Here is a 26,078-nt window from a genome sequence, read left to right as displayed (position 1 = left end):
CTTGACATGTGCTGAGCTGGAGTTCGGAGCTCGGAGCTCCTGCGGCGAGAAAGTGCGCGCACGCCACACTAAAAACAAACCGCACGCAGACAAAAGCTTTCGCTGTGGCATGTGAAGTACGAAACGATGACTGAGTGGCTGGCTGGCTGGATGATTGGGCTGGATGACTGACTACCGGCATGTGTGCTTCACTACTCTGTCTGTGTGTCTGTCTGTCCTACTCACATATTTCGCTCATTGCCGCATTTTTCTTGCCACGCTCGAACAAAAGGCTGCCAAAGTTCAACAAAAAAAACCGGAGTATGACAATAAGCAGTCGCCAGCAGACAAAAACTTTTCAATACAAATACATATATGTACATAATTTACATATGTACACGTGTGCTCATATATGTGTGTGAGCAATTTTCGCACTCTCGCTTGGTATTAGGTACTTTTGTGGCATATTAACAACGCTCCAGTGCGTGGGTAAAGGAGCCGCTGGTAATGAGTAGCACTCCGCCGCAAACGGTGATGACAGCGGTCCTGTGTCTATATAATGTATGGTATATGAGCATATGTAGATACCAGTAGACACTTCAATAGCTGAAGCTTCATAATTGTTTGTCTCTATATTCCCATTTTTTTCATTTTCTACAAATACGCCATAATTGCCGGAAAAATCAGCTCTTTTCATCATATATTCTACCCACTGCCTCACAGCCTTGCTGCTCATTGGTTACCTCGCTCGTAATTGCATTTGTTTGCCAATGCTTTGTTTAACCTTACCTGAATTATTCAATATAGCCTACATGACTATGTACTTCATTTTTGATTTTATGAAACTTTCCCTCAGCGCAAGCGAAGGCAAGTTTCACTGTCAATGTCATGCCACAAACTGTCAGCTTTAATTTGTACTTTAACAATCATCATTTCAATTTACTTCAAGTAAAAAGCTACTTAATTGAACCTTAATAGGCAAATAATGAAAAGATTTTCACGAAAAGGCATAAAAAATCTCAGGTACGGTCAAAAGCCCTTCTCTCATCTATGTATTAGTTGGATGGAAACTGATGGAAAGTAGGTTAGAAATATTTTTACGCTATATTAAGTTTCATTTTATATAAATTATCTTATGACAGCTTATCCAAACACAATCTGAAATGCTTAATTAAGTGTACTTCAGTAAATTAGCGCTTATAAATGATCTCACTCAATCATTTAATGTAGAAATTAACTAATTTAATTGACAGCCTTAATTGACAAACAACTAGTTGCGCAATTATTACTTAATTAATAATAAATAAGAATAAGCTTCAGAACTTGCTCCTGTCAAATATTTTTAGTCAGAGGACAAAAACTTTAGGTTTGTGAAGAAACGAATGGCAGAAACCCAAAATTTGTTGAGGAGCGGGTAAAGAAGGCATAACTTGCCTTATACTACTGTAAAGGAGCAGTAGGGAAGAGGTGGGGACTCTCAACAAAGATGTGGTTTTGAAAGGCGCACGAAAAGGCAATACTCGATAAGAAGCTAGAATATAATCAAAATCGGAAAACTTTAGGCACTTTCTTCTAATTTGTTTAGCTTTTGCACAACTGAGGTTGAAACTTCTCGGTAGTCATACCTTCGGCGAACGAGAAGACGTAGGCGAAACGGACTTCAGCCGCTTCAACAATTTTGTGATCGATTCAAAGTGCTTCGTCGATTTGCGACGGTCCTTATGACAAATTTTATAGGAATTTTAGATACTATAACGAACCGACTACAAGCTGTGTAAATGAGACTCTGTTAGGATCGGCCTTTTAATATAACCTAAAATTCATTGATTTAATTGTAATATGAGTGTACTTAATTTTTTTTTTTTAAACGGAGATAAAATCCAGCCTCTCTCTTGTACAAAATTAGACTGCACCCAAAAAGTCAATTATATTGCCCAGTGAGGCATGCATCAGCTTTTTGTAGAATATGGTCAGACGAAAGAATACCCAACGATTAGAATTTAAGTATGCTCTGTCCAATTCACAATATGGGAGAAACCGCAATTTGCGCCAACTAACGTTGGATAAGCCTCCTCCACATCCCATATAAGGTTCTATCGAGCTACTGTGTGAAAGATTAAAGCCCACCGCGAACGAACTGATAGGGCCTTATCAGTGTGGCTTTAGGCCTGGAAAATCAACAACTGACCATATACTCACCATGCCCCAAATCTTGCAAAATACTCGTCAAAGGAGGATCAGCACACACCAAATCTTTGTCGATTTTAAAACTGTTTTTAACAGCCCGAAAAAGTGCTGCCTTTATCCCGCTATGTCTGCGACTTCTTCAATCTTCTGCTGAATAAAAAAAATTGAGTTGTAGAGCTTATAAGAGAAGTCTCTTAGATTGTACATCGGCTGGCGTATGCCGATGATTCTGATACCATTGGCCCCAACACCCCGCTTCTGTTTTCTGCTTTCTCCTGACTGGACAAGAAAGGGAAGCAAATGGGTCTGGTAGTGAACGAGGGCAAGACGAAATATCTCCTGTTATCAAACAAACAGTTGTCGCACTCGCGACCTGGTTCCCACGTCCTTAAATTCCTCTCTCTACGAACACAAACAAAGACCAAAGTCTACAGGTCACCCATCGGGGATGCTATATGGTGCAGAGGCATGGACGATGACAACATCTGATGAGTCAGCGTTACGAGTTTTCGAGAGAAATGTTCTGCGGAAGATTTATAGTCCCTCATACAAGTATATATGGATTCATAGTTCAGCAAATTAAGAGACAGCGGAAAAGAAGAACGACTTGCGCGCTGTTGTAAACTCGGCTATAACTGTGTAAGCGGTGTCTACTCCAACAAAGAAAAAGAAGAGGAAAATTCATTGATATACATAATTGTGCTAAGAGTTACCTTGCTTTCTTAAGTTTTTAAATTTAAAGTAAAATTTAACCTTTTTTGCTTAAAATTACACTGCATTTAAAATGTCAATTATATTGCCCAGCAAGGCTCAACATTTCTTGTTTTAAACCATACAATTATCTTGAGAAAGGGTGTGCTGTAAACTTCAAACTCAGTTTATCCGACAATAAGTTGAAGGTTGAGCCGCAATATTTACACGGATTATCTACCGAAATCTTTGTCATTTATTTCTTTTTGTAAATATTTTCAAAAGCACCGCTATTCAGTGTAATTTTAGCTCAGCTTCAACTTCGTATTTTTAGGAAATGTTGTTTCATCTGGGAGATGCGAGTTGTGATGGAGTTAGGTCCAGATGCTTTTTTCTTGGTCGATGTACATAGAGGTTGAAGTCTGAACTACAAACGACTTCTTTTGAATGCCATTCCAAACATTAATAAGAATAGATCGTGAGAAATTTAGAAAATATTAAATTTATCGCTCTATACAACATTGGGTGTTGTTGTTGTGTTACCAAGAATTTAGTCATGCTCTCTTAATCTATTGCTTGCTCGCTTTGCTTTACTGAATCTGATACGTTAACTAATTATTGGATACACAAAATAGTCAATGTCAAATAGACCCTGGCAGTACCCAGATCCTTCAACTTCATTTTGGGAAGTTGTATATAGAATGTGTCACCAAATATGGTACATTGCTTCGGATATACATTGCATAAAAAGAAAAGTAAGCTTGCAAGCATGAGTTGTAACTTGATAAACTCACCCTCACAATTTTTGCCAACATGATTCAAACATATGATTCAGTCATATATATTCGCTGTAATATAACAATGGCCAGGAAAGATCCATAAGTAATAAGGCAGATTAATGAGTTCCTGGAAATCGACTGGCATATATATGCTGTAACCAATTCTTGCCTCATTTTCAAGAACTGAACCTGAAACCAACCTTCCTGCAAGCAGTCACACTTAAGCTTAGGCTATTTGTACTTGCAAGTGAGACCCATTAAATAAATCAGAAGATTTCAAAAAAATCAAGTTTTCAATTATAGCTTCTATTTCTTTTAGAATATTATATTGGAAAATATGGAATATATACCGACTTAAGATTAGTTAATATTTTAGCATTACATTATCATCGACGCATGGTCTCTCTACCTTCTGTCGATTCCTCTTTACCAAAATGCCGAAGGCGAGATCTTAATCGTAAGTGCTTGGTGCGCACCCACTTTCATAAATGTATAGTTGTCTCAGTCCAGACCTCGGGTGTTGTACAACAATATTTCAAATATTAAAATTCAAAATCCTTAATGTCATCATCAAAATTTTAAATCATTTTAAAACATATTTTTATTAGTTCGTATTAAAGATAAAATATTAAACTTCCATTTCCGTCGACCTATATAAATTTCTGCTGCAAGAAAACAGCTGTTTACTTAAGCTTCATCTTCTTATTTCCGTCACTCTGTAATTTTAATCTCATTCTGCTCATTCGCTAGCAATAAAGTATTTTACAATAAAGTGATTAAGTGGCAGATCCACATAAAACAATTTAATTTATATTAGAATTGTGATATCCTTGAGCAGTGAACATGCACACATACACACACACACAAGTACAAAACTGAGAGAGGGAGCGAAGTAGTGAATGGCAAGGACACAAGTGCAAATGCAAACACATATACACACTTACATGCATTTACTTACATATGTACTTGAAGGAGCATTTATCCAAGAGTTGTACACGTCTATTCACATACATATAAAATTAATGAAATCGCAATCACAACGATTCAAGCGATTGTAAGGACGTGTCTCTGGCAGATATTCGCATTGATGCCATTACTGGCGCCACCGTGTGCTGCCGCACCACTTATTGACGTTCATGCGATGAGCCACTAAGCCACTAATGCACATTTTTCAAATAAAATAAAATCCAGAGCGGGAAAAAAATGAATGTGTGAAAATAAAGCAAATATTGTAGAAATAAAGCAGTAGTAATGAGATAATAAAATGAGAAGAAAAGCAAAAAATATAAAAAAATATTTTATGCGGATATATGGCAATGCGAGCTGTGGTTACGATTTTAGTGATATGTTTAAACACAGGAAGTCGAGTTAGTGATCTGTGGTGAGATGGATTAGTTTCAGACTAGTTTGTAACTAGTATTCATCTCAAGTCCAACTATTCCTGTGGTATACGGTATATGGTAGGTGGAAGAACTAGAAGTTTAAGGCCAACTCCACTTCTATATTGAATGTTAAATGGAAACTAAATAGCTTCATAGGTTAGACATTAGCTACTGAGAAGCTAAGACTGTTAGAGAAATATTGTTCAGGTATATAGAACCCCAACCGCACCTAACTCTCCTAAATCTTCAAACCAATGCTGGGGTTATGTCAACTTGCAAGTCTGAAGGAAAATAATAATTAGCAGAATATTATTATACTTCATCTTAAAAATATCTCCTTAAAATTTCTCCAATTCAAAAACCAAATGGTACGGAGAATGATCAAAACAATAGTCAAAATATTGATTTTTGGCAAAATCGTAGTTTTTTGAGGAAATATATATATGTATTATCCGACAAATATATCTAAGAAGATCGTAAAAAAAACATCAAATCATCGGTCCAGTCGTTTTGGACTGTACTAAACCAGCTGTCAAAACAGTTTTTCGAGAAAAAAGCCCCTAAAGATTTGGTACGCCAAAAGAAATCGATGTTTTTTTTCAAATTCACAAGTGGATATAAGCCTTAAATATAAATTAATGATACGATTTCCTTAATGGTCTGCGGCAAGAAGTCAGATATCAGACGGAAATTACCTTAGTTAACTAAATAGTTCCAAAAACAACATATAAAAATGCAAAATATTTTTTGCTAGAACTTGAGCGGTCAGTTTGTAAGGCAGCTACATGACATAGTGGACCGCTATCGGTTCCCAAAAATGATTAGCGTCTTGAAAAGAAAAGGTTGTGTGCAAAATTTCAGACCGATGTCTCACAATCTGAGGGACTAGTTCGCGTACCGACGGTAAGACAGACGCATGTGATTAAATCGATTTCCCCATTTCCTGCTAGGTACATATATAAAAAATATGCAATCGTCCGCCACATTTGAGTTACTTGAATGAAACCTCGAAGAATAACAGCTGTTACTTTTACACATCAACTAATACTTTCCAGACTAGTTTTATTTCAATCAGAACAGTAAGATTATAAACTAGTAATTCTTCGAACTAGTTCAAAATTTCACTACCGGGTGGCTTGCCATAATCACGTGGTAACTTGTGTATATGTAAATTATATATATATCTGGCCATGAAGTCATAAAACATAAAGCAGCTGCTGGCATAAATAACATATTAGTCAGACTGGATTACTGTTCACCGTAACTATTATCATAAGACTGGAGAAGACTGAGTTCAACCACATCGGTATATAAAAGTATAAACTACAGGGAAATATATTTCAATAAATATTATACAAATCGCTTTTAGTGAATGAGTGTATAGGATGGCTGAGCTGCCTATCAGTTTGCAAGCGTGTACACCTGATCTGCGGCGGCTTCCAGAATGATGGGGACAGAACCATGCATTTCGGTGGCATTCCACACCATAAAGGTGTTGCTCTGCACGGAGGAGAGAGTGGGAAGAGAACGGCACTGGTAGCAGGCAACAGGAATGCGCTACGCCAAGCTGCTATTGGGAGATTACAACCTAGTAAGGTTTAGAGTTATGTCCAACCTACCCCTAGACAAAATCAGTCTCCTTGTCGCGGTATACGCTAAGCACTTCAGGCTCAATAAATACTTGTCTAACATGGGCATGTCGCTTTTGCGACATGGAACCGGAAACTCCAAAACACCTGATTCTGGATTCCCCAGCAATTTGTAGAAGCGGACTCAAGGCTCTTGGATCCATCTATGTAGACAAGGATCACATCACGTCCATCGCGTCCAGCAAGCTCCTGGAATTGTTCAGAGTGCTGGACCTTTGTGATCATAAGTGATATAGGAGAGAGCCATAGGTCGCAGTGCAAAACCTCAAGGAGTGGTGTGCTTCAGTGGTAGCAAGTCTTTTTGGAGGGCCGGGAAGAGGTCGCTGATGAACACTGTGCTGGAAGACCTGCGACTTCGACAAACACCTATAATGTGACTCGTGTGCGCAAAGCTTTAAACTCAGACCGTCGACTAAGTATTAGTTTGATTGCTCAGATGTTAAATTTATCAAAATCTGTGGTTTATAACATTATGACGGAACACTTGCGCAAGGTGTGTGCGAAGATGGTAGAAAGAAAACCTTACTCTGACAGTACATATCCCAGGAGCTCCACCTCGTAATCGTACTCTTCCCCAGCAGATTTTTCTACCAACGCTTTTAAATTTTATTGCTTTTATTAAGTCACTGCTTGTAGCTGGCGCACAAAAAGCTTCTGCATGCATATTCAAACACTCATATACATATACAGATAGTATGTCTGTATCTGTGAATATGCGCATTTTGAGCGAACAGCTGCTACTCAGCGCCCAGTTGACTCCCTCACAGGGCTATGATATCCACGTTGTAAGTCCTTGCTGCTTGTGCCGCTCAGCGATTAATTCCATAAACGCTATGGTCATTCAATATTTTGCGGTGGGTCAGTATCTTAAAAGCGCGCACAAGCACACACACACATATACTCACATGTATGTGCCTACGTGTATAATGGAAGGTAAGGCGGCGCATCGAAATCTGCAGAAATGCATTTTGTGCGCTCGTTGCCTTCATCCGAGGATATCGATTTAAAAGCGATGCATCAGTCATATGCCAGTATAATATTGCAGTAGTATGTGTGTGTATATGCATATAAACGAGGTTATATAAATATATGTTCGTGTTGTAGCTCTATGCACATATTGAATATGACATAATAATATCCACTCATTGCTTTATCCACTCTCTGTGTCTGCAGTTAGTCACAAGAGCAGCTCGAGTTGGTCACATATACAGGCTTACCAGTGAAGCTACATCTCCTATTGCCTTATATACATTATTGTGTATGTATATAAATGTATGTGTATAGTATGTTTATTTGAAAAATGGTTATGAATATGCTCCAGCTGGCTACTACTCCTTCTGTGCTTCTACCAATAGTTTGTTTATATGTAATGTCAGCGTCTGTATGGCCTGTGAAATGCTTGCCAAGTCGAAAGGACGTGCCACTTTTGGTAATATACATACAAGTACATATGTGGAGTATATATACATACATATATATCTACAAATACACATTTGTATTCATACGTTTACAGTGCCACTCCAACAAAAAATGTTAGCAGATTAAACATATATCTTTGCTTGTATGTCTCTCTGTCACTTATCTTCGTCTCTTTGCTTTCACACACTTGTCCTTCTATACTACATTTAAAGCACAAATTTATCACATTAGAAAAAACAACGAAACCGCAACTGATTGATTTCCGCGCTTATCATTACCACAATCATCGCAAGCGGATGGCAAGCTGCATGCTAAATGATTGAGTGCTAAATAATAGGAAGTTGGTTTTATCACACCCATGTACCTATTGCTACATGTATGGTATATGCAAATATACCATATAGCACGAAGTCAGTACCTCGCTAATTTAATTGAAAAGTTTTCTAGTTCTGTTTAGGTAGCAATGCCATGGAACTTAACTTTAAGCCCTTGAAAGCAGGCACAGCATTTCAAAGGTCTTTCGTTCAATGTATAATGATTTTCTTTTGGATTTTAGAAGTCTTGATCACAGGATCCTGCTAGAGGATCAGAGTTTGCAATCGTCAATGTCGTCAAGTTGGACTTTTTTGCTGCATCTGCACCATATAGGAGGACAGGAATAATGAGTGACTTATAGAGGTTTGTTTTTGTTCGTCGAGCGAGGTCTTTACCTTTCAATTGCCTACCGAAGTAACACCTGCTGGGAAGAGTTATGTTTGTTGTTGTGTGTTAATACTGGTTCCAAGAAAGACGATATTATCTACAATTTCAAAGTTAGGGCTATTTCGTCTTGCCCTCGTTCACTACCAGACCCATTTACTTCGTCTCCTCATCTATTCTATAGAAAGCAGAACTAACGGCGCGGTTTTTGGAATTTATGATATCGATGTCATCGGCTTACGCCAGCAGCTATACAATTTCATAGAAAATGGTACCTTTACTTTTTTGTTCTGCAGCTCGAATTATTTTCCGCAAGAGTAGATTGAAGAAGGCGCATGAAAGAGAGTCGCATTGTCGAACGACTGAAGGAGCTTTTAGTATTGTTCAACATCTGTTTATACACCCGTTTTAGTTTTGCTGGGATACCAAATTCAAATATTGCGGCATGAAGGCAGATCCTTTTCGTGCTATCAAAAGCAGCTTTGAAGTCACACTAATACATGATTTTTTTATTTATTTTATTTATTTAGAAGAGAAATAAATATAAATAGTTATTCCACTTATATATATGTAAAGCACTGGCTGCTAGGGCCTTCGGCTTGATTAATAAATAGAAGATTTATAAATCTATATTTCTACTGAACTAACACCAAAGCAATGTTCGCTAAATGTATGCGAGAGAACGTCAGTCAGTTGTGAATGATTGACCAATATCCCTTTAGTTTCAAGTGAGCCACTGCGAACCAGACGGGTCAGCCAAACAGAACCACTTGATGTTATTGGGAGCAAAATAGAGCCAAGTAAGCTATGGCGTGAGCAGTCTTGGTCCACAAAACCTTTGAGACCACTTCACAGTAGTGTTCGATGCTGTTTAAGCGCAATCCGACGAGGTTTTAACCTCATTTTGTGACAACATGGATCTATACCAGAGTTCATGAAATAGACAGAGCATTTTACAAATCGAATCTGCCCCGAAATCTTCTTGGCAAGGTGTGATTTACATTAACTCTCAAGGCTACCATGCCGAATTACCCAGGTTGAGAAAGAAAAAATGTGCGCTATGACCATCACAACGCACCGACTTACAGCTGACGTTGTCGTATCGGCTAAATTGGTCGAAGCTATCACCCTAATCATATTCTTCAGATTTGACACCAGTCTAATTGCTTTGAAACTTGCAAAAGGCAGTCGAATGTCATAGACCTGGAAGCCTAGAGAAGCTGAAAAGACTGGATGGCTCTCTATATGAATTACTGGTAGACACTGTGGAAATTTGTATACCCTCAACAGAGTACATTAAGATTGTAACACGATGGAGATATATATTTTTATAATTAGTTTGACGAGTTGCGTTGATTCAGTCATGTCCGTATACTCTCTCAGTTTTAGGTATTTCCAACACATCCTTTGCTCCCCAAGAAGTTTCTCGTTTATCGGATCCGCCGATATCTCACCACTATGCAAAATAGCTGCCATACAAACTGAACGATCCAAATCAAGTTCTTGTATGGAAACTTTTTATTTATGCAACCGAACCTACGTTTTTTTGTTGAGTTTAATATTTGAATCCTTTTTTAAAATACTCATAAATTTTCTTGCCAGCTGAAAACGGTTGTGCAATTTCAAAGCTCTCTGACACCAAATTCAAAGACACAAAGTTTTGATACTAAATATTTTTAACCCTTTTGCTAAAATATACTGTACCTTATTTTAATATAAACTTTATCTTAAATATTTATTGTGTTTCATTGAATATTTCTGCTTTCAACAGAGAAATTAATTCATGCGGCTATGCGGTTTAGCTCTCCATAAAAGCGAATTATGAGCGGTTAACCACGAAACACAGCTATAATTATGTTAAACATGAAGCTCTTTCGACTATCATTTGTTTTTGTTTTTGTACGCTTACTCTGTTTTTGTGTAAAAGCGTTTCGTTGCTTTCCCCAAAAAAAGGAGGATAGCTCCCAACGCCAGTACAGCTGAAGAAATTACCAGAGTAAATACAAATATAAACGATTGTTGTCTACTTTGAGGCGTTCATACGCGCCGACAGCGGCAGCGACGCTGACTTTACTTAATTCCAGTTCGCCGCAGGGCTTAATCGTTGTTAATGCCTTTTTAATTGTGCCATTAATTGCCGTCGCCGACGCTATTGCACCTAAACGCCCTCATGGACAACGTAGACGACAGTAATGACAACCGTTTTATGTGTATGTAGGAGTATGTATATGTACTACCAACAACAACGTTCGCTACTTACGCAAAAGCTTAACACTTTTGCGTTTTTGCTGCTTCGCTGTTAAGCCGCTACGCATTTTAAAGCGTTTAACTCCACAAAGTTCTTTCAAAAAATTGCAACAACAACAACAACAAGTGCATTGCAAAGTAATGATTAAATACGCACATACAAACACACTGATTACTCGAAAAGTTGTCAGGAATGCAACAGCTGCTCGCTTTGTTAGCGTAAAGTAACAGTGTAGTCTTCAATTACTTCCGCCGACACGCCGAAACAATTACAAATTAACAATGTTTGCTTTTCGATTACAACGGTTATACCTTAGCGCTTCTAACTGCTATTTCTTTCGCGCTTTTCCAGTATTCAATTTGATTTGCCTGCTGACCGGTTTTAAGTTTTCCGCTACTTAATTTGAGGTTTTATAATTATAGTGTTAGGAACTAGAGTTGCCATGCTGAGTACATTCGGGTAGATCGAGACAGTTATTTCACTTCGGAAATAAAATAAAAATATGGGCTTATTTCTGTAAAGCCTGCTTGGGTCTATGGCCATAGAAAGCAAACTGTGGGTAAGATACTAGATTCCTGATCCATCATTTTACAGTTATTATTTATGTAGGATGTGATGATGTGGTCATGTGTAGAAGCTCACGCAAGTGCGGAAAGTTTTCTGAGCGTCATTCACTTGGGAATTAGACCAAGTATCCTGTGGGTAACCAAAGAACATCTGTTTGAAGGCGAGCTAAAGTGAGAAGGCGAAACATCCCCTCCACAGGGTTGTGCGCTGGGTTTTGGACCCGCCACGTTAAAAACGCCCCCACGAAAAGGTACAAAAAGCCACGGAAGAGAAACCCCCTTATGATGACGACCATGGCAAACGAAATAAGGATTGCGATTTGAGGGCGTTCACACGGAATGCCGCTGCCGAGCTGGTTGATGTACTCGTAAGAGTAAAGGCTGACATCACCGCCTACCAATAAGTGCGATGGACGGGACAAGGACTGAGACGAGTAGGTCCTGTGGCATTTACTACACTACGCAAATTCGGTGTGGGATCCGTAGTGGGAGAGAGATTCCGTCGCCGATTCCTGGCATTCATTCCGGTGGATGAACGTCTATCCACAATCCTCATCAAAGCGAAGTTCTTCAACATATCGCTGCGAGCTGTCCTCACCTCGATGTCAAAATCGCGCTTGGCGACTTTAACGCCAGGGTTGGCAAAGAAGGTATCTTTTGCGCAACGCTCGATAAAATCAGCATAAATGATGAAACGTCACCAAATGGGTTGTGGCTGGCAGTTTCGCCAAACAATCAAAATTAGCCAGTAGTCTTCATGAAATACAAAATCGTCAAAATATTTTAACTGAACTCGAGCATATGTAGATTTTTTGCATAATAGAATTAATCGTGGCAAGGTTTTTTTCAATATATCAAATCAAATAAGGTTTTACTTGAACAAGAAGAAATATACAATAATTTCATTTTAAGAAGAATGAGTTTTATGTACACTCGTGGCCGCGCAAGCCTTACCACTATACTTTCTTTTTTCGTTCGTTCGGTATTTTCCTCAATTTTGTTTTTTTTATGTTTTTAGTAAGCATAAGTAAACTAAATTGTATTATCTAATTATAATTATATTATAGATTTTTTAATTTATTACTTTTAATGACTAAAGCACAAATTAGAGTTTCTGTGCTTAAACATTTTTTTTTGTTATAAAATGATACACCTACTAAACTTCATGTTTCATATCCAAAAAAAAAAAATAAAATAAAATGTTAATTTCAAATATAGTGTAAATTAAATTAAATAAAAATAACAAAAAATATTATTTTTTCTTCGCATGCGAGTTCTTACATTTCTACTTCATTTTGTAAAGCTCACTATCTTTCAATTGATTAATCTTTAGCTGAATGTGTTTTGTTTTTCATTTTAAATATTTTGGATAAATAACATGTCATTAACTTATTTCTAATTAAAAAATTTCTATACCGCGAAAAGTACAGCTATAAAATGTAATCAAATATGCGCAATACTTGAAAAGTTGGAGTGGTAAAGTTTGCGTGGCCGCGAGTGTACGGAAGTATACGTATTAACTTAACGGAAATTTTACCTACAGTTGGTATCAGGCAAAATTAAAATTTTCTTAAGTTGGTTAAGTGAAAAATACCGACAAAGCAAACAAAAAATTTAGATAATTTAACTGCTGGTTAAATTAACCGACAGTTTACCGATAACTGGAATCAGAAAAAAATTAAAGCTTCTTTAACACTAGTAAAATTTTTTATGGAAAACCGAAAACAAATTACACAGTACAACAGCTAATCTGGGGGGTGAGAAATTCCAAGTCAGGGTGATGGTACTAGGTCAGTATAGTAAAACCCTCAAAGGGTTTGGCGTTCGTATGTGTCATTTTTTTTATGACCTTTTAAATTTTTTCCTTATCTTGATGTTTTTTCGCTCGATCGATTTTTTTTGCATATCTTGAAATTTTAGACTTTCAAACATATGACCTTGAAAGGATTTTTCAAAATTCGACTTATTTCCGGAGATACAGCCGATTTTGTGACGTGGCGTCCGTGTTCACTAGAATTGTCTCCTAAACTTTAAACGCGTTTTTCTCAAAACTGACTTTTTCGGAACGATACCCACGATTTCTCAGGTTCTACTGGACCGATTTACCCGAAATTTTTATAGAGTCTTCTTTAAAGGCTTGTCTATGGTTGGAATTAGCCCCATCCCCAAATTTATATTTTTATTATTTTTAAAAAATTCGAAATAGTCAGAAAAAGTGATCCAAAAAACTTTTTTTCAGGCAGTCGCCATTTTGTGAAAAAATTGTTTTCCCATATTTCCGTAGTTCCGGCCATTGCGACATTCATCTAGATTCATATTTTTTTTTTTTTGGTTTCTGATAACTAAGAGGGTTGAAATCATGAGTATGGTCACGTGGAAATTTTTAGGGACCCCCAACTTCGTCAGCTCATAATTTTTGAAATTTTTTACTTTTTTTAGTTTTTAATTTTTTTCTGTACTCTTCTAAAATTAACAAATAACTAATAAAAAAATGGATAGTAAAAATATTAATTGCCTTTTTTTTACAACACTTTAAAAATTACCTGAAATTCATGCTTCTAGACCAGAATACCCCCTTAACTGCTGATTAACTTAACCGACAGTTTACTTATAACCGGAAAACAAGAAAATTAAATTTCTTTTAATTTATTTAATGCTATTCAGGAAATAAAATGTTAACCAGTACATTAACTGTTGATTAACTTAACCGACAGTATACTTGGACGGCGGGTATAACAAAGTTGCTTTAATTTCTTTCAGCGGAAAGTGATGTCGAAGCAAAAAAAATTAACCGGTGCATTAACTGCTGGTTAACTTAACTGACGGTTATATTATGACTGGCAACCTAAAAATTATTTTATTTTACATTGGTTAATGATAAAGTGCTGTCAAAGCAAACAAAAATCTAATAAGCACACTAACTGCTGGTTAACTTAACCGATAGTTTAACTCTGACTGGAAATTGGAAACTGAAAACTAAATTTTTTTAACATGTTAGTTTATGTAAGTGGAAGTGATGTCAAGGCAAACAAAAAATTAGCCAGTACTTTAACCGTTGCTTATATATCGGTTTTAAGCATTGTGTTATTACGGAAAAATAAAAGAAATTCAACCCTGTGACCTAATTTGGTTCAACTCTTATATTTTTCATGTAAAAATGTGTTTTGTTTCGTTGCTCTGACTAAAAGCCGCTACTCTCTTGAGCATAATTTCGTTCATAAGTTAAAAATATTTGTTGCACTAAGACGTCTCAAAGCTAACTAAATGTATTTGGATATTTTTTTCTCCATATTTTAGGTTTAAGCCCAGTTTCGCCATACAAAAAAAAAATGCTTTGCTGTTGGCAACTCGAGACATAATTACATAATTTTAACAGCTTCAATTTGTGTTTTGTGCTTTTGTTGCACGCAATCCGCTCAACAATTGTTTTATCTTTGTCCTTAGCTTTACATTTATTCTAAAAAAACACTATTCACTGAGCGATTCTTTCTACACAGCATTCTCTCATTATCTTTATTTGCATACATTTTATGCAGTCGTTTGCAATTACGCCAGCATGCCCGGCCGCGCTGTGCAGTTTTCCAACTCTTCGCTCACTGCTTCGAGCGCAACAAAACCTTGAACTTTCGTGCATATTTAAGTTACAACTTTTGTGTGTATGAGTGTGTGTGTGTGTTTTTTATTTTTTAGCTTTTGTTCCTTTCATTGTTTTTGCTTTTGCCAGCCGCGCTGTGTGTGCTGACCACCATTATTATGATTATTACTGTATTTTTGCCCACATAATGGCAAAAGCCAAAACGCAACAACAACAACAACCACAACTGCGTAGTACAACAAATGGCGGTGACTGCCACTACTCACACACACGAACAGACAGGCGTATAACGGTCGCACTGCCATTCGCACTGCGTATTAGCCACCCATTAACCGCCTCTTTCGCGGTTTAGTCTGTTTGCTTTACTGCTTGTACGTCTACGTTTTGACTTTTTTGCTCTACTTTTGGGTAGCCTAATCATCAACAACAGCTTTCACCATCATAATGAACTTCCATGGCACGTCCCTAACCTCGGACGCCGGAAGTTGCTGAGCGTGCTGGGCTTTGCGCATTTGCTAGGCGCTCAGACACACACATACATTCATTCTTATATATGTATATATGTTTGTGTGTGTGCGTGGCTGTTAGTGCGTTTGTTGTAGCGCTTATTTCGTTATTTCGTTTGTTGTTGTGCTTTTAGCTTGTTGCTTCCTTCAACCATTCTCGAACATACATATGTATGTCCTGGCTTTTGTTTGCCTCTCTGTTTTTGCCATGTTTACCCATTTTCTGCGGGCTCCTCACAACAGCACGGTTCTGCTCCCGCAACCTAAGCGTCGCCAACGCATAGTGCATGGGCGAAAAAAAAATCGCTCAATTGTTGGCCGCAACATACAATTACAGCAACTGGCCTTTCCCCGCCCGCTCTCTTCTACCAGCAAATGTGCTCGCCCTCATATTTGGTTGCGCGTTTATGTTTTTGTTGCATACTTTTCGGGATTTTTGCGTGTTCTAATGTTCAACAAAACATTCTGCCACCCCTCCACAGGCCTCAGTACTGACCTCGCACGTTTTATTTTCTCTTTACTTCTACTGTTGCTGCCACAACTTAAGTTCCCCTGTTGACCAATTGTGCTTTTACTCTGCTCTAGCGGCTGCTGTTGCAATACTATCTGCCCGCATCTATGTCATTTTCGGTGCCCCACTTGACTTTTGTAAATAGCTAGACTTCACTCGGCTCTATATATATATATATATATATATATGTACATATGTGTATACTTTTGTATGCTTTCTGTCGCGTCCATTTTCCCACTGGTATTATGTATGCGCTTTCAACGCCACTCGCCAGCTATAACTATTACGTGTACCAGCGCGCGTCCAGTCACTTTGAACTCCGCATAGTGTTTGGCAATTTGTCCCTAAACTGTGCGCCGACAATGTGTTTGGCATTTGAGCTGCTACTGCTGCTGCTGTTGTTTCTACTGCTGCTACATCCGCCAGCACTATCATTATAGTTTCTCTTTTTTTTGTTTTTGTTTTGCTGTCGCTGCCTTTGCTGTTATTATCCTCGTAGCTGGCATCGAGACCTCTGTGGCTTGGCCTCAGTCGCTTGTCGGCGTTAGCTCTCTAAAGTGGCAATTTGTCTAGTTTTGTAAGCGCCTCTTTTAACGATAATGATGATTGCTCTTTGTTGCGTTTTTACACAAACACACCCATACGACACCAATACATATACACCACCCATGCCTTCGCCAACAATCAAGTATGCGTACACTTAACTTCCGCTGTATAGCAAACGCACCCACACACTCACGTATTCGTACAGTTGAACAGCTGAAACGTGTTCTGTTTGTTGGCCCGTTGCTTTTCCTATTCCCCTTTTCATTGTTGGTCCATTTCGTTGCTTCCTACGTTCTTCTTGGCTCAAACAACAAACTAAATGTTCCTTTTTATGATCGCTTGGCCCATTTTGTTGATGTTTGCGTAGCTATTTGTGGATATATGTGGAATGGAAATTAAAGGTATCTTTCAAAATGAAATATACTTTCTTTCCAGCCTCACTCCATCTATAAGTAAGGATTCTGTCGAAGGCCGATTATACAATTAAGCGCCTTTTTGTAGGTAATGAAGCTTGCGGAAAAAGCTCAGATTACAATACGAAGTCTCCAAAATTATAATAAATTGTTTTCTTTTTTTTATAAAAGACCGAAAATTGAAAATCTATCCAAGTGCTGTCCGCAATTGTATTAGTACCGATTTCGTGCCAGAAAAAAAAAACAGATGAATTATCTCATCTTTTTGAATTTCAAAGAAGAATTGCGGTCGTCATGCACTTAACTTCTATTTGTACCCTGGACAGGGTATATTAAGTTTGCCAGAAAAAAAGTTTAAGACCGATTTGGCCTTGTTGGTCTGCCTGTTTGTCATCTGCATATACGAGAACTATTCTCCCAGTTTTCGAAGATATGGGTCTGAAATTCTGAACACACCTTTTTCTTCCCAAAAAGCTGCTTATTTATAGTAACCGTCGATATCGGAACACTATAACATATAGCTGTCAAACAAACTGAACGATCGGAACCAAGTGCCTATATGGAAAACTTTTTCCTTTAACGAGATATCTTCATGAAATTTGGCATGGACTATTACCCAAGCTAACGTTGCAATCTTCAAAGAAATTGTTGAGATCGGATCACTATAGCATACACTGACCGCTTAAAGTCAACTTTTTGTAAGAAAAAATTTCTTGGTGTGTAGTGTATTATAGCTTTGGATCAACCGAAGTTGAAGTGTTTTTGGTTTTCAATTCAAAACCCAAAAAAAAAAATGATTATAGATGGTTATCAATGAGTATAACTCAATTGAAGAACAACCCTAATATGCATATATACTTATTTTTCTTCATCATCCTACTTCGCTTTCTCTTTGCAGGCAGTTGTCCCACGTCACCTCATCACTTTTCTCTTTTTCTCTCCATATTCGCACATTGTTCTACAGCAGCGTCCCTACATTTAAAGTTGCCGGCTTTCAACACAAATTTCATCGCTTTCCGCAGAAATTCCCTTACATTTCGTTGGTTATGGTTTTTGTTTTGAAATTTCCTCTTATTATTTTTTATTCGCTTTTCTCGCGGTCCTTCGTTAATTTCCCTTTCTATTTTAATTCCGCAGCGTGTGCATATAATTGTGGTATGTGGTGTAAAGTGTCTGCGTTTTTAATTTCTATTTGCCCTTGTACTTTGCATACATTGAATGTCTAGACAATTTTCAAGTTAATAACAGATTTATTAACTGCTTTTCATTGTTTCACACAGTCTGTGCTTCGTGTGCAATTTTTATGAGTGAACTAATTGTTACGAAGTCGGAAGTTCGAGTTTCGTGCGGTAGTCGATTTGAATGCGCGGAGTCGTTGTTAGCGTTAATGGTGAATATTTAAAAAATAAAGAACTTTAAATTTTTATATGTGAGTTTCTTAAAATGTAAAGGTTATAGGGTAGTTTTCTAACGAGGAACTGATAAAAATTCGTCTAAAATATTGCCTTTTTAGGATATATCTGTGTACAAAAAGTAAGTTCAATTTGTTTATAAAATGTGAATTCTTGATTTATTCTTGTAAATGAATTTTATTTACTTCAAAATAATCCTTGTCTAATAAAATGAACTTTCGTCCACGTTTTTCTAGTTTTCGAAGCAGCTGGAATAGTCTTTTTCTGGTATAGCCTTCAGGACTTTCTTATCTTTCTTATCTATTCGGTTTTTATCTCCTCAATCGTATCAAAATGGCATGCCCTTGTGTTGGCGGAAGTAAAACGGAGACAAATCGTATGAGAACGATCCCCTCACTTCTGGGATTGGATGTGATATAACCATTTTTCAATAGAGACGCTACAAAAGTAGACCGATAGGAACAGCAAACGACGCCATATTTTTTTTCAACTTTAAGAACGCTACGTCCAATTTATGCTCGTCATAATCGTCCTGTCAAATCAACAATTGAGTGTCTGGTGGAAAAATTTTAATCCACAAGCACAGTATAAAATGTTCCCGTGCCATTGAGACAGTGTAGTGTTGAGAATTTTGCTGCCGCCCGCAGAACAGTTGAGGAAGAACCGAGTCAGTCTCTCACACGTTGCTTAAGCGTTGGGTATCTCTGTGACGTCGTTTTGGCGAATTTCGCGAAAAGATCTTGGCCTACGTTCTTACAGGATCAAATTGACGTAAGCACTCAAGCCGCTTGATCATCGGAATCGGTATTTGTTCAAGAATGGGGCTGAGCAACAACTTGAAAATGATTCGGATTTTCATCGAAAAATCTTCTTCAGCGATGAGGCTCATTTTCGGCTGAATGGCTTTGTCAATAAGCAAAATATGGGTTATTAGTCAGGAATTTAATGGAAAGCGATCACCAAATTATTGTTCGTCATAATATCACTTTTGTTCCAAAGCTGTAAACAGGTTTTGTACCCTCATTAAAAGGACTTTAAATTATAGTTTTGTGAAGTAATATGTAGTCTACCAATCTTTACTTATTTAGTAGCATAGTGCTACGAGTGTGTTTAAATGAAATAAGATCGCAGATGATTTGGTACCAAAGAACACTCCGTTCGTTTTGGAAGCCTACAAATTTTTATGTGCTCGTTCTATTCCACTATGATGGTTTATGCGTGAGTAAGGATACACATCTTTTTCTATTAATCTAAAAGATTTCCTGCGAGAAGGCAATACATGATAATTAATTTTCCATTCCTTCGAATAGGTGATTGTGAGATTGTTGGTACATCGTCTGCCAAATAGCTAACCACTTTCATTTGGAAAATATATAGTAGTAATAATTTTACACACCTTGGAAAGGTTGCAATGCTGAGAATCTATGCCATCTAATCAGTTTGCAAAAGGACACATTAATTAGAGTGGAGCTGAAAATAAGAAAAGAAATTCTATAATCTGAATGCAAAATTAATATGATAAAAAATGATGGTTGGACGTAAGTACGACGTCCAAAACACTAAGTAGTGTGTGTCCGCTACACGACTAAGTCCTTCAAACACCGTTGCGCTAATACAATGGTTTCGGACTGCTTCTGATAGTGTAGTGTAGGAGCTATTTTTTAAATATAGGAAAAATAAAGAAATGGACAGCCATATGTAGATTAAAATATTAGATAAAGCCATACTCCCATACGCTGAATGGACTTTGTGTTCAATTTGGCAATTCTAACTAGACAGCGATCTGAAACATACTTCGAGTCTTGCAACAAAAATGGTTTTCAGATCGTGGTGTTGTTGTTCAAGTTCATTGTGATGTTGTTAGGACTTATCCAGCACAATCACCAGATCTGAATCCAATTGAAAACTTATGGGAAATCGTTAAGGAAAATATTGAACCCTTTAAAACGAAAAATAAGGCGGAACTCTGAGATAAAGTTCAAAGGTTTGGTATTCAGTTCCTTAGGCGATAAAAGATACGCTACAAAGCACCAAAAAAGTATTTATTTCTATTTCTTTGTCCTCCGTTTTTTGTAATTTGTATTTTACCTTTATTTTTGCAATATTTATGAATTGTTTTTTTTCATACTTTTACTGTTACCAGTAGCACTTGACATGAAGTAAATAATAAAAATATATTTTGGTTGAATTTAAATCAAATTCATATTTTCAAGGGAGTAATTAATTTATTAATTTATCTGGTTATGCCATATATTAATATGTATCCCTAAAAAATTTTACATTTCAATCACGCAATTAATGTCTTTGCATAATTTTGGTTGTCGTTCCAGATAATTTGACATAAAACTACGTTCATCATAATTCCAGGACTTCAACCGAACAATTTGGAATTATCCATTCATTTACTATGTCAGATGTTTCGCTACTCAGTTACATTTTAGCGAGCGTCGCTGTTAGTTGATTTCAGCAGTTGTGTTTGTGTGATTAATTTGTGTTTTTTGTGCCAAATAAAGTGTTAATAAGTTGTAAACTCTTAATAAAGTGCATAAAAATATAGTGTAGAAAGTGTAGAAGTGTATATCTAAATGAAATTGTTGTCTTAAGTGTGAAATTCAGTGTTTGTGCAAAAGTGAAAAATATGATGCTTGGGTGCTGCGCTGCTTGCGCACTACGAGTTGGCAGACTGAGAGCGAAGAGAGTGTGCAGTCGACTTCGCGTATACTCCTACACATGCATATGTAAATAGCAGCGCTAAAGGGTGAGTCAAATAATTTGAATTTATTATATAAAATTGTCTATTGAAAGGGTGTCTCAAAAGTGATTAGAGACGTTTTGGTTATTATATTTATATGTATGGTACATATATTCGTAGAAAAAACGATATTTTAAGACGAATTTTTAATTTTTATATATAAATTATAGCAAATTGATATCAATATATATATTGAATTTATACGAAATATATTGTAATAATTTGTTAATTAATATTGGCTATATAAATTTCATTTACAAAGTGTCTTCAGTAAAATTAGCCTTAGTAAAATATTTCGGCCATTTTTGTAATAAAATTAGAGATCTACGAATATGAGAATATAGACTTAAAATAACGCGGATTATGATTTTGTAAAAAAATTAATTACAGAGAGGAGAAAAAATAATTTTCTGCACTACTTTTAGGATGTTATTACATATTTTTACTCCCGGAGCAGTATATATTAAGGGATTACGTAGGGTTTGACAGCTGAAAAAATTACTATTTTAACTAATTATTCATAAGAATTTCGTCGGTTAGTAGATATGTAAGTGTAGGTTGTGAAAGATTTGGAAAAATAAAATGTGTTTTGGGCATAGTTGCAACCAAAACAGTATGTTTTCAGGTCTAATTCTTACCACAAATCACCTTGCAGAAATTAGATGGAATTAAAAAAAATCCCTGTAGTAGCCTACCGTCGGGGGACCGTCTAGCCTGACGAACCGCTTTCTCGAAGGTTCTATCTCGTATACTTTCAAAGCGGTTGTCATTCAACTTTGGAAAAATATTCGAAACATATAGTATTAAAAAATAAAGAAAAAGTATGTAAGTGCCACTGCGTTTGTAACACTCAGAAGGAAACTTCGGAATACATATATGTATGTATATAAATGTTAAACAGTTACCCATTAATTTAGAGAGTACTTCGATTTTCCGAAAAACCTTTCGAACCTTAAGTTCACGCTGAATATTTAAGGGAATTCTAATGGGATAGCCATAACTTCCAAATTATTTACAACTTCAGTCACTTACAAATATTTTCTACAAAATTCTTTATTTTAGTGATGTCTTACAAGAAAAAATCAAATATTATTATATCTCTCTTTTATCATGTCGTCCTGGTAGATGATAGTTACATGTATAGAAATATCTATTGAGTAATTCTTAATGTGAGCGTTATTTTCAAACTTTAGCAAGAGAATCCTATCGGCTCAACTTCGCGATAAACTCAATGGATTAACGGGATAACATTTTCCGGTGACAGTCAAACTTTTCGTTTTTTTTAATTTTTAGAGTTTAGTTTGTTATATAAATAATGAGCGTGACGAGCTGAGTCGATTTAGCTAAGTCCGAGTGTCCGTATATATACGAACTAGTACCTCAGTTTTTACATATGTTCTTTTCTGCTCACAAAACTACTAACTTATAGGAACGACCAAAATCAACTATTGTATGAAAACGCTTTTTTATTTGGGAAGATAGCTTCACGGTATTTTGATTGTCGTCTAAATCAATGCCACAATATACAAATAAATTTTGAGATCGGACCGTCATGTCATATACAGCTGTTGACAGCTAATTAGAAACGACACCTATTTTGAAGAAAATGATGTTATTTTCCAATAAATCACGTAAATTTATTGTATTTTCACTTATTTTTTTAAAATCCATGTTAAACTTAAACTCTAATAGTAAAAATTTTGTTTAAAATTCGTTTTTGTTTTGAAGGTTTGAACAAAAACATGTAGAATCCACGATTTGAGTGCGACAACTAATTAGAAACGAAAATAATTTATCAACAAAAAATTATGATATTACAAAAACATGCTTACTTTCAGTTAGTATTTTGTTGGTTATCCTTTTTACTTTAATATTGCTTCACATCGATTCCGAATTTACGTTATAAGACTCTGACAGCGCATTAATGGTGTAGCTTGCCATGCCGTTCTAATTTCATCACAAAGAACATCCATATTTGGGATATTTTTGGTGCTTATTCCCACTCCAAAACATTAATAGAATTTTCATTAAAAAACTTTTGCTTCAACTTAGACGTATGCTTTGAACTGTTATCTTCCTTTTAACAGGCACATTTTCCTCAGCCCATGGCAACACGACATTTTTTACTATGTCGACATATTTCTCCTTGTTTAAAAATCCATCAATCTTATAGAGTGGACCAACACCATCCCAGATAAAAAATCCCTACACCGTGATTGATCGTCCACCATACTTAACTACGCGTGGAACATAGCGAGGATCAAATTCTTGAATTATTGGACGACGGACATACCTTCGACCATCAGGACCTGAGGACTAATTTGTGTTACATCGCTCCAAACGACATACTTCCGTTGATTTGTTGTTTTAGACTAATAAGAGTTAGCAAAGTCTAGGCGTCGTTTCTTCGAATTTTAGTCAGAAGTGGGTTCCTGCGTGCTGCCCTGCCGCAAAGTCCAGATTTGACCAAATGATGGGCAAATGTTCACTTGTATATTTGGACATTGTATTCGTCATGAATTTCATGGAATTTCAGGAATTTTAATTCTTCAAATAAAATAACTGTCGCACTTTTTTCACCTTCTACATCGTAACGCATTTACTATTTGGGAAAAAAACGGAGTGAATTTTACAGTATATAGAGTAACACGAACAATGCATGACTTTTAGGAATATAAATAACGGTATATCAAAATTGTTTATCATTATACTCATCAGCCATGATGAGCGCGTTTCTAATAAGCTGTCAACAGCTGTAGCTCCCATATAAACCCAATGATCAAAATCAAGTTCTTGTAAGTAAAACTTTTTTATTTGATGAGATATTTTCGCTTTGTTTGGGTCGCGCAACTATAGCATGTAGCTATCATTCAAAGTAAATGATTAACAATGGTGTCTAAATATCCATAAATAAATATGTATGTATATAGTACATAGTCATTAATTCTATGACGTGCTTTCTGCTGTTCAAATCTTTGGCTCTCCAACTGAAAAGTCCTTTTATATCCAAAAATATAATCAATACGTAGAATCATTAAATAAAGAATTAAAGGTGAAAATTGACGCTTTGTCCGCCCTCACGAATTTTTAGTCTAATAATCGCCCATATCATTAATAGGTATGGCACCGCTTGTGTTTAGGTCTGCATAAGTATTTATGCATGTTACACCTTGGCGTTTCTCTTACTACTTTCCTATGCAGCGTTATGCACGATATGTATTGATATTTGTGAAGACTTGTGGTGTGAGCGCTGACTAATTTCAAAATAATGACTCAAATTACTTAATTTCGTGTAATAACTGTTTGATCCGAATTCGGTCACCGACCGTGGGGATAGTTAAAATTTCCGTTACGCCATTTTCAACACTGTGTTGTGTAGTTTTCAGCTTTTTGGGTTATTAACTATGCATTATTTTTTACCTTCTCCATATTGCTCTATTATACTAATGTATTTTTTATTGAATCGGCTCAAAGGCCTGCCATAAACTCATGCACGTGTACTTAGCGACATAACTGTATGTGTTTCTTTGCTTGAATATTGTGCTTGTAGGCGGTGCTCGGTAAGAATGTAGGTGAAAATTGCATCATTAAATATTATAAAGACTATCCAGCGGTCGAATACATTATTTGAGTAGGAGAGAAGTATTTTTTTGTGTATATTTTGTTGATTTTTGGTTTCACCGCTACGTCGTTGTTCAGGTGAAGCTAATTTATGCTTATACTATATACCACCATTCATTTGTGGATATTAAAAAATCGATATATGTATGTTAATATGTACGATTATGATTTCAGTTAGTCGTTATATGTTGTTTTTATATAAGCTGACAAGATTCTAATGATGATTTATTAACACAACCATAATCAGTCCTGTCTTCTGACACTTTTTAAGTAAATAAGTCTCTAGTTTCAGATGTAAAATTCTCAGAGCTAAAAAAGGGTTTGTTTTTATCCGACATCTCAAGATGTTGAACAACCATTATTTCGAGCAAATTTCCAAAAAAGGGGTTAAGTTTGAAGTATGCTCATTAATGAGATCAGATTTATAGACTAAGCGTTAGGTCGTTACTAAATAATTTCGTTTGATGACAACAGCAGATTTTATTGAATTTTTTCACAGCCAACTTCACACTTAACCGCTTAACCATTATTTAAACAGTTGATATAGTAAGGCTTGTTTAAACAAAAAATCTTAAATATTTTTGGAAAAGTTTATTTTGGTGCTGTATCAAAAATGGAATATTGGAAACAGCATTTTCGGCATATTTTATTATACTTCAAAAGTGCAAAAATTAAGTTCAAGCAAGGTAAAAATTATGTGACGGAAAAGAAGAGGGGTTAATTTCGAAGCTTGAAATCTGGGTTAGTCATGTCTTATACAACGAAATTTGCATAGTCGCATTAACGACTGTGATTTATTTAACAATCGTCAAAGTATAAAGCGAAAGAGATCATGATGACCAGCTTAAACCACTTCGACAGGTCGATAGTCACCAACAAACAAGGTTATGTTGTTTGTTTAGTGGTATTTCAAAACTATCGTTTATTTGAGCTGTTGTCCCATTATGAGTTCTTAAGTGTATTCTAATCTGCTGGACAAATTGAGTTATGCACTCAAACAGAAAGGGCAAAAATTGATCTATAGATTAGGTGCGGTGTTACAAAGGGTAATGCGAGACATCTTACAAGGATGATTACTCGCCAAGAAATGGAATGGGATTTGCTAACACACCGACCATATTCTC

The 26,078-nt window shown here is 36.3% G+C and overlaps 1 protein-coding gene across 3 annotated transcripts in view; it reads right to left on the bottom strand.

The window, feature by feature from the left end:
- The window catches only part of LOC126756463 (semaphorin-2A-like), a 263,501-nt gene that overhangs the window by 229,005 nt on the left and 8,418 nt on the right, over nucleotides 1-26,078 (bottom strand). For 2 of the 3 annotated variants that reach the window (XM_050469529.1, XM_050469531.1), the window contains exon 2: nucleotides 19,978-20,051. The exons of the other annotated variant lie outside the window; for it this stretch is intronic. The gene's annotated coding sequence lies outside the window, so the exon portion shown is untranslated. The remainder of the gene's footprint in view (nucleotides 1-19,977; nucleotides 20,052-26,078) is intronic. 3 annotated transcript variants of the gene reach the window in all.

Source organism: Bactrocera neohumeralis, chromosome 4 (assembly GCF_024586455.1).
Source record: "Bactrocera neohumeralis isolate Rockhampton chromosome 4, APGP_CSIRO_Bneo_wtdbg2-racon-allhic-juicebox.fasta_v2, whole genome shotgun sequence".
NCBI classification, from domain to species: domain Eukaryota; kingdom Metazoa; phylum Arthropoda; class Insecta; order Diptera; family Tephritidae; genus Bactrocera; species Bactrocera neohumeralis.
The sequence above is the reverse complement of the archived record's forward strand: the minus strand, read 5'-3'. Positions and strand labels throughout refer to the sequence as shown.